The sequence below is a fragment of the Bubalus kerabau genome, chromosome 18 (assembly GCF_029407905.1).
Source record: "Bubalus kerabau isolate K-KA32 ecotype Philippines breed swamp buffalo chromosome 18, PCC_UOA_SB_1v2, whole genome shotgun sequence".
Classification (NCBI taxonomy): domain Eukaryota; kingdom Metazoa; phylum Chordata; class Mammalia; order Artiodactyla; family Bovidae; genus Bubalus; species Bubalus kerabau.
Genome location: NC_073641.1, coordinates 32,468,934 through 32,477,265, shown reverse-complemented (window position 1 = coordinate 32,477,265; position 8,332 = coordinate 32,468,934).

Sequence of the window (8,332 nt, the reverse complement as noted above, 5' to 3'; positions counted from 1 at the left end):
ATGCTCAAACCCACCTCCAGATACACAATGAAGAGATCTTTGGACCTTGTGCTCTACGGGACATGTATGGCAACAGTTTGAGGATGGATAAATATGTTGTGGTATTTTCATAAAATGGAATGCCATATAGCAAATAAAACAAATATACCAAATAAAACTTTGCACAAAATTGTATAGGAGGGGGATATTTGCCTTTTGAAATTGACTTGGTCACTTGTTTCTGTTAATACATCTGCATCCCAAGGCTGCTGAATACAAATGCACATCTCATCAAACATTATTTTTGTGAAAGTGAGAAAAAAGGGGCGTTGTATACTTTTATATTTTAAGATCTATTAGCAAACTCAGAATTAAGAAAAAAACTCTGTCTATAGCATGTAGTATTTTAGCCACCCAAGGATATCTTAGATAAAACAAACAGTGAGGTCTTCAAAAAATTCAACGGCACATATTAGAACTTAAAACATTGCCAAAATTGTTAGCTTATTCTATGTTGAACTCATTAAGCAGTATAAAAATATAGTAGTTCATAAAGTATTTTAGAGGCTCCATAAAAGAAACATTGCACATATAAGGTGAGTTAAATATATACTAAGTTTTCTCGGATCAAACTGTGAGTTGTACCATGTGACTACATCTAAGACTCGTTTTAATCTAAGTTTATTTTTACATCAAAAGGCTTTGTAATCCCTATGTCTATTTCTGGCTTTTGCTTATTGAAATATTTCCTCTAATCCATTAAATGAATAAATCCATTAAACTAATATTTACCCTTGGTCTCATGGAGGGTTGTGTATTTCCAGTGGGCTTGAGGAGTCTTTCGATTTTTCATCTTTGGTTTCACTACTGGCCGCTGTAACTTTACCTCAGTGTTAAAACTGCCTAAAGGAATTTCAGTCCTGAAGCAAATCATTTGCTTCCTGAAATTGGCAATTTAAATTTGAGGAACCAATCCAAGGACTAAAATTCAAGGATCTGGGTCAGTATCTAAGGTGAAGGGGAGTGGTGGTCTTGTTCTTTGTCAGTTCTCATTTCGCTTCTTCATCTCTGAGCAGAATATCTGTGTCATGTGGCCCCTTATTCCTCCTTTGACCTCTTTTCCTGCCCCACAGATGGTCGAGTGGTAGAGTTAATGTGAGGGCCTTGGGGCAGGAATGATGGTGATGAGGTTTTTAGTAGAATAAATAAGGACCTATTTCACTCAATTCTCATTGAAATACTTCATATTTCAATGAGAATTGGATTATATTGCTGATACTATGAATGGTTCTTTTTGAGACCAATTTGAATAATTTCTTTAAACATGTCTTCCATAGCAATAACCATGCTTTGCATGTTCTGTATTTCTTCAGAGGCATGCAGGGTGTGCTCATCAGAATATAAATATAAACTGACAAATACCAACATTCTAAATAACAGCGTGGAGTGCCCTTTGACTTGTGAGAAGCGCTGTACCTCATTTCTTTGACTAGCTTTTGCTGTGTGGTAATTGTTACGGAAACATCTGGTTACTGTCACATATTTTAGCATCCGATCTCATTGCATGACATTTTGTTCTGTGACATTTAGTTCCCACTTGGGACTTGGAACTGGAAACCTAAAATTAAGTTTCATTTCCAACATAATAATAGGGAATTGTCCTGGGTAATGATGTTGGAGGTTACCAGTAATGGAATTTCAACATAGCACATTGGAAAAAATAATAGTAAATTGTTATCAGTGATTTTCTTTACAAAGATACAAATACTTACACAGGTTTCAGAAACTGTTTGGAGGGGCTGCTCTGAAAATTTTCTTAGTCCTGAGGCTATAATCCTTGGCTTTTTGAACTCAAAGTAAATAGAAATGAACTCTCTTATGGTGAGGTTCATATACCTACATATCTCTCATTTACCCTTTATATGGACTTTTTTTTTTTCTTGTAAGGAAACATTTAGAAATATTCTTTTTGAAGTGTTTGAGTATATTTTTCTAAGCTTTAGGTTTTCCACAACAGAATTGTGTCTATCATCCTTTCTTTCTACTGGTTCTTTCATAAAATAAAAAGACTTTAGACAAATTCCCATTTTGCCTCTTCTCAATTTTGGCAATTAGCTTAGTGCCCATGTGCCTCTAGTTCATATCCTGGGCTTGATGAGAAACCCATTCTTATGTTTCTATGATGTTGACTCAAGCTGGTCCTAAACATTGCTGCTTTCCTCCTCAATTTGATCCTTGTAAGTGTTGTGCGTCCTTCACTACTGGACTTACTAAACTCACATGTTATTTAAGTTAAACTGATGCAACCATACTTCAGAAGAAGGGGTAGCTGGTTTGTTGATAGTTTGTCAAATAGTCTACACCTTGAAAACAAACAAAATGCGCTGTCAAATATTTTAGATCTAGTTGCAGAGAAAATAGACTATGTAATGGAGATTTGCATGTAGGGAATTCATTGGGGAGTGTTCATTGGCCATCTTTGAGAGGTGAAAGAAGCAGGGTTAGCCAGAGGGAAAAAAAGTTGATCTGAGATGAAGTCGTTTCAGTTGATGACCTCACTGAATTATTCCAAACTGAGCAAGAGGACAAGATTTTTATACTTGCATTGAGTGGTCATTGAATGTGGCTGCCACAGTGGGGGCATGCAATTTGCTTTCAGCAGCCGGGGAATGAGTGCCTAGGTATTGAGAAAGGGATCATGGCAATGCACCACTCATTCACTATGCAGGATTCTAAAAGCTGAATTGTCTTGGAAACAAAGATGATAGGCATATTTTCCCTCATTTCCCAATTATTTACAAAAGTGTTAAGAATTTATCAGGAGATAATGACTACACAGTGCAGAATATGTATGATATTCTTATGTGTGTGTGTGTGTGTGTGTGTGTGTGTATGCATGCCCCATTCCCTACACATTTAAGAGCTGTCACTTTCACTTTCTATGAAAATGAGGCTTTGATGGGGGGGAAAGCTGAAATATTGCTAAGCTATTGCTTTTGCCACCTGATGTGAAGAGCCGACTCATTGGAAAAGACCCTGATGCTGGGAAAGATTGAAGGCAGGAGGAGAAGGGGACAACAGAGGGTGAGATGGTTGGATGGCATCACCGACTCAATGGACATGAGTTTGAGCAAGTTCTGGGAGATAGTGAAGGACAGGGAAGCCTGGCATGCTGCAGTCCATGGAGTCGCAAAGAGTCATACACAAACTAAACAACAACATTGCTATACTAAGACATATATAACTTTTCTAGACACTTATGCTCACAGTGCGTATCCTTACTTCCAAATGAATATTTTAATACATCAGTTCCTCTTGATTCTTAAACCAAACTTCCCACAGACAGTGTCATCTCCAAAACCAAAGTAAGACAGCTATGTCCATGCTTAAGTTATCTTGGCCTCCTTTGTTCTGATTCCTCAGATAGCCCATCTTTCCAGAGGAGAAAATTGTAGTTTAAAACCAAAGTACCTCCTCATGAGCTTGCTGAGGGCCTAGTAATCCACAGTGCTGAGAGAAGCATGATTTTGGTATACATTGATGGTCTAGTCAGAAAATGGTTTTCTTGGAAGAAAAAAATAATACTCAAACCGAGCCTGAAGTCCATGTAGTGAAGTAATCTCTTGAGTAAACATAGAGATTTTGAAGGTGACACAGACATTATTTAACACACAAGGAAATTTTTTACAAATGTTCACAATTGACCAACAAGGGGGCAGAAAATCAACATATACCCAGTACTTATGACTTGCCAGTCATTATACAAAACAATTAACTAATATAGTAGCATTCAATTCTTACTACTGTCCCAAGTGTATGAATAATTACCCACATTTTTTGTTCATTCATTTTTATCTTAAATGAGGTAAATTTTGTGCGTTTACATTGCTAGAAAGTGGCAGAGCCAGGATTAAAAAATGATCTCTTTGATTCAAAAGTACATGCTGCTGCTGCTGCTGCAGCTAAGTCACTTCAGTCGTGTCCAACTCTATGTGACCCCATAGACGGCAGCCCACCAGGCTCCCCCGTCCCTGGGATTCTCCAGGCAAGAACACTGGAGTGGGGTGCCATTGCCTTCTCCTAAAGTACATGCTATTTCTCCCCAAAAAGTATCTATGAAGAGAGATGTGTCATTTAAAATAAAACAGCTTAGAATTTCATTTCTGAAAATAATTGAAAAATAATATTGGGCTGTAAATGGTGTGGTTCTGATCTTAATTTTTTTTTTAAATTTTGGTAACATGCCAATGTAATAGAGGGAAGCCCTGGAGTAGGAAATGGCAACCCACTACAGTATCTTTCCTAGAGAATCCCCATGGTCAGAGGAGCCTGGTGGGCTTCGGGCCATGGCGTTGCAGGGTCAGACACGACTGAAGTGACTGAGCACAACAGAGGGAAGAGTAATTTTGGAATCAGGAGATCTGCATTCATTGCCTGGCAGTAAGCTCTGGGAAAGAAAATTAACTTCGACTTTATCACTTATAAAATTAGGATGTAAAAGTAGTATGTAAATGTAGAATTTAAACTAAGTTACTACAGTCAATCCCTTCACAAAGCTTGAGCAAATCAGAACTATGATGTGTCCCAGAACCCATTTGTGATGTTTTGAATGTTAAGTACTTCTGTGGTTACATGAATCATTGGGTTAGCACTGGGTTATCCCAGAGTGATTTTATCTCTGTAGCAGATGTCTATTTTGTTGAAGGCTGTTAGCTCCTTGCTAATTTATTTACTAGTTGTACAAAAGAAGACGGAAGTTCAGATGGTAAAGAAAGCAGGATAAAATACTGAGCTCTGTAGAAATCCTGGATATTATTGGCTTCACTGGTAAGAGAGCAGAGAAGAGAGGATAAACAAATGCAAGAAGGGCTGGCAAATGTGACTGTAGTTACAAAACATCCTTGTGTTTTGGTGCACAACACAAGTAGTCCATTGTTTTATACGTCATTGGTTCTAGAGATGGATTTACTAAAATTGTTGGAAATGGGACCCTTTATACCCATCAATCTTGTAGCTGCATACAAGTAGGATGACAAGAACAAATTCAGTCATGGATTTGGATTCAAAAGTTGATTCTGCAGTTCTACTGGGAAGATTAAGATTTAAAAATGGAAGCTAAGAGTATAAATTAGTATGCATCTATGTAACAACCTCTGGTGTAAACTGCTAGGATAGAACGAAGCACAAGGTCACTTGGATCAAAAATGCCCTGGAAGGAGGTAGGATCTGGATAACAGAACAGCTGATTTCTAAGGTGAAGAATATCATTAATATTAATATAGTCTCCTAATGTTCTACTCTGAAGTGAGCAATATTCCTTTATAAATATAAATTTTGATATATTAGCCAATTCCATTATTTAATAGTCATATCTCCTTTATAGTTTAATTCCAATTTTTTGGAAATAAATATAATTATGTAGTTGTTAACTCATAAAATGTGTTATAAATTATCAGGAATTAATGGAGGCTAGAATAAATAGGTTTATATTTGTATGTACTAGGTTTTTATTGTCCCTTTAGTTATAAGGTGTCGAGATTTAAATAATAAGAACTCTTGGTAGAATATCTATTCATCATTATAGTTTTGGCCTACATCAAACTCATCTAAATTGCATATTGAGACTTAAATCAGATATAGTTACTTGATTTCTGTCATATTTGGGGTCATTGAGCAAATGATAAAATACATTTTTGGAGAAAAATGTGACATGATTCTGGGGCTATTACAAAAATCTATGGGTTAAGTAAAGATTTAAGTAAAGAAAAACTGTATGTTGGATTTTGCGGTGATATGACTTAGGAGTTTGTTGTGATTGTGTGATGAGGTTAGAGTCAAACAATTCTGTTGTATTGTTATGATTCCCACATGTGCCTGAGCACCTCCTAAACTTGAGTTCTATGGGTCTTAAGTTCAGACTGTATTAGTTTCCTCTGGCTACCATAACAAAGTACCACCGTCTTGGTGTATTAAACAACAGAAATTAATTGTCTCACTGTGCTGAAGACTGCTGCTGCGGCTAAGTCGCTTCAGTCCTGTCCGACTCTGTGCGACCCCAGAGACGGCAGCCCACCAGGCTCCTCGGTCCCTGGGATTCTCCAGGCAAGAACACTGGAGTGGGTTGCCATTTCCTTCTCCAAGGCGTGAAAGTGAAAAGTGAAAGTGAAGTCGCTCAGTCGTGTCCGACCCTCAGCGACCCCATGGACTGCAGCCTTCCAGGCTCCTCCGTCCATGGGATTTTCCAGGCAAGAGTACTGGAGTGGGGTGCCACTGCCTTCTCCAAAACTGAAGACTAGAAATCTGAAATCAGGTACTGGCAGAGTTGATTCCTTCGGAGGACCATGAGAGAGAATAGCTTCTATGACCTCTTGGCAAAAATTGGTGTTTCTTGACTTGTAAACTCGTCACCCCAGTCTCTGCCTCCATGTTCATGTTGTGTTCTCCCTATGTGTGTGTCTGTGTTCAAGTTTCCTGTTTTTATTAGGATATCAGTCATATTGGGTAGGTGTCCACCCTAGTCTAGTTTGACTTCATCTCAACTAATCATATCTGCAAGGACTCAACTTCCTAATAAAGCCACATTCTAAGATACAGGGACTTCAACCCTTCCTAGGGCCTGTGTTTAAATTTTAATTTTTTTCCCAGTGGTAGGAATGAACAACTCAGATTTCTCAGAACTATTAATTTTTCACTAGGGAATATTTATAAGCATGGAAGAAATGTAACTTAAAAAACATAAAGGAATATAACAATAATTTCAGGTACTCAATATTAATTGCCTCCAATAATCTCTACTAATTTTACTGTGGAGTCTATACTCATTTGATACAGATGAAGTAGATATTAGTTTAAAGTCCATACTTTGTGAGTCATAAACTGCTGCAGTTGAAATGTTGTGATCTGAGTGTTTTTTTAGGAGATCCTGGAGGCTGGAATGTAGAACTTTCCTAGGGTAGGATGAGGAGGAAGGATGGCAGATACTGACTTTAAAATACTAGTATTAAAAAAAAATACTTAATTTAATTTGTTTTCTTTAAGAGGGTAAGCTTGCATTGTAAAATACATTTTATTTCAAATTTTCAATTTATCAGAAAAGCAAGTAAGATGTTTGCATATTTATTTGCTATACCATTTGTCAGTGTTTCTCTTTCATTATTCCCAGTTGGAAATCTCCCAAATAAATATCATTGTCTAACATATTTATTTATCATGTCTTTGAAAAAAAAAAGTAGTTGAAAAGTCTAGTGTTTAGGAGAAGGAAATGGCAACCCACTCTAGTACTCTTGCCTGGAAAATCCCATGGAGGGAGAAGCCTGGTAGGCTACAGTCCATGGGGTCGCAAAGAGTCGGACATGACTGAGTGACTCCACTTTCACTTAAAGGTAATTTTTACTGCTTTTGTCCTTTACTTTTTAAATTTAAATTTAAAAATAAAGATACTTGACTAAAAAAAAAAGTCTGCTGTTTAAATACCAGATGTTAAAATATTTATGATGTTGAGTTGATAAGTGACCCCTCACCTAAATGCCTCCTGTAGCCATAAAAAAGTCTTTTTTGATTTATAATATCTCATGAAATATTGATTTTAATTTTCTGCTCCTTGAAAGACCTCTCCATGAATATTTTCATTGTCAGCATCTTAAATTGATCCAGAAATGATAATGAAATAATTTCAAAAATTATTAAGATTATCTATGCATTTAAGATGTGTACAAGGTAATTAAAACTAAACTTTAGGAAGGTTAAGACCCTACTGTAGTTGGTTATTCTACAACTAGCTTCACTGCCTAAGTTGTACAAAAGCATATGTTCAATTTACAGTTGTAATGAGGACCATGGGATGTTTTGATTCTTCATTTGCTGTTCTCCTCTCTAGAGGATGCAGTTGCCTATATTAAAAAATGAACACAGGATCTTTTGTGGAGGATAATAAAAATGTGTGAGATAATACAGGCCACATACATAGACGGTTGGTATAAGGCTTTTCTCTTTGTGTATGGAATTGTTGCTCTTATCATAGAACAGCCACTATCATGGAACAGCCACATGGAAATATTCAGTATTAGTCACTTAGGAATGAGACCAGCTCCTCTGATCTCATTAGTTTGATCATGATTATTCCATTTTAACGTGGTGTTTGTAAAGGTGTTTTCAGGAGATTGTGCACTTGCAAGTGCATTTTGTGTTTTATTATTTTCTAATCAGCAACAGAAAAGAGAAATTCATGTTATAAACTTTCTTTTCTCTTATATTTAATACACATAAAGCCTAATGAGAGATATAGAGCAGGTTTTTACTTTTGTCCTTTTCTATTTTACAATTTTTGAAAATTGAATGACATTTGAGTTTCAGA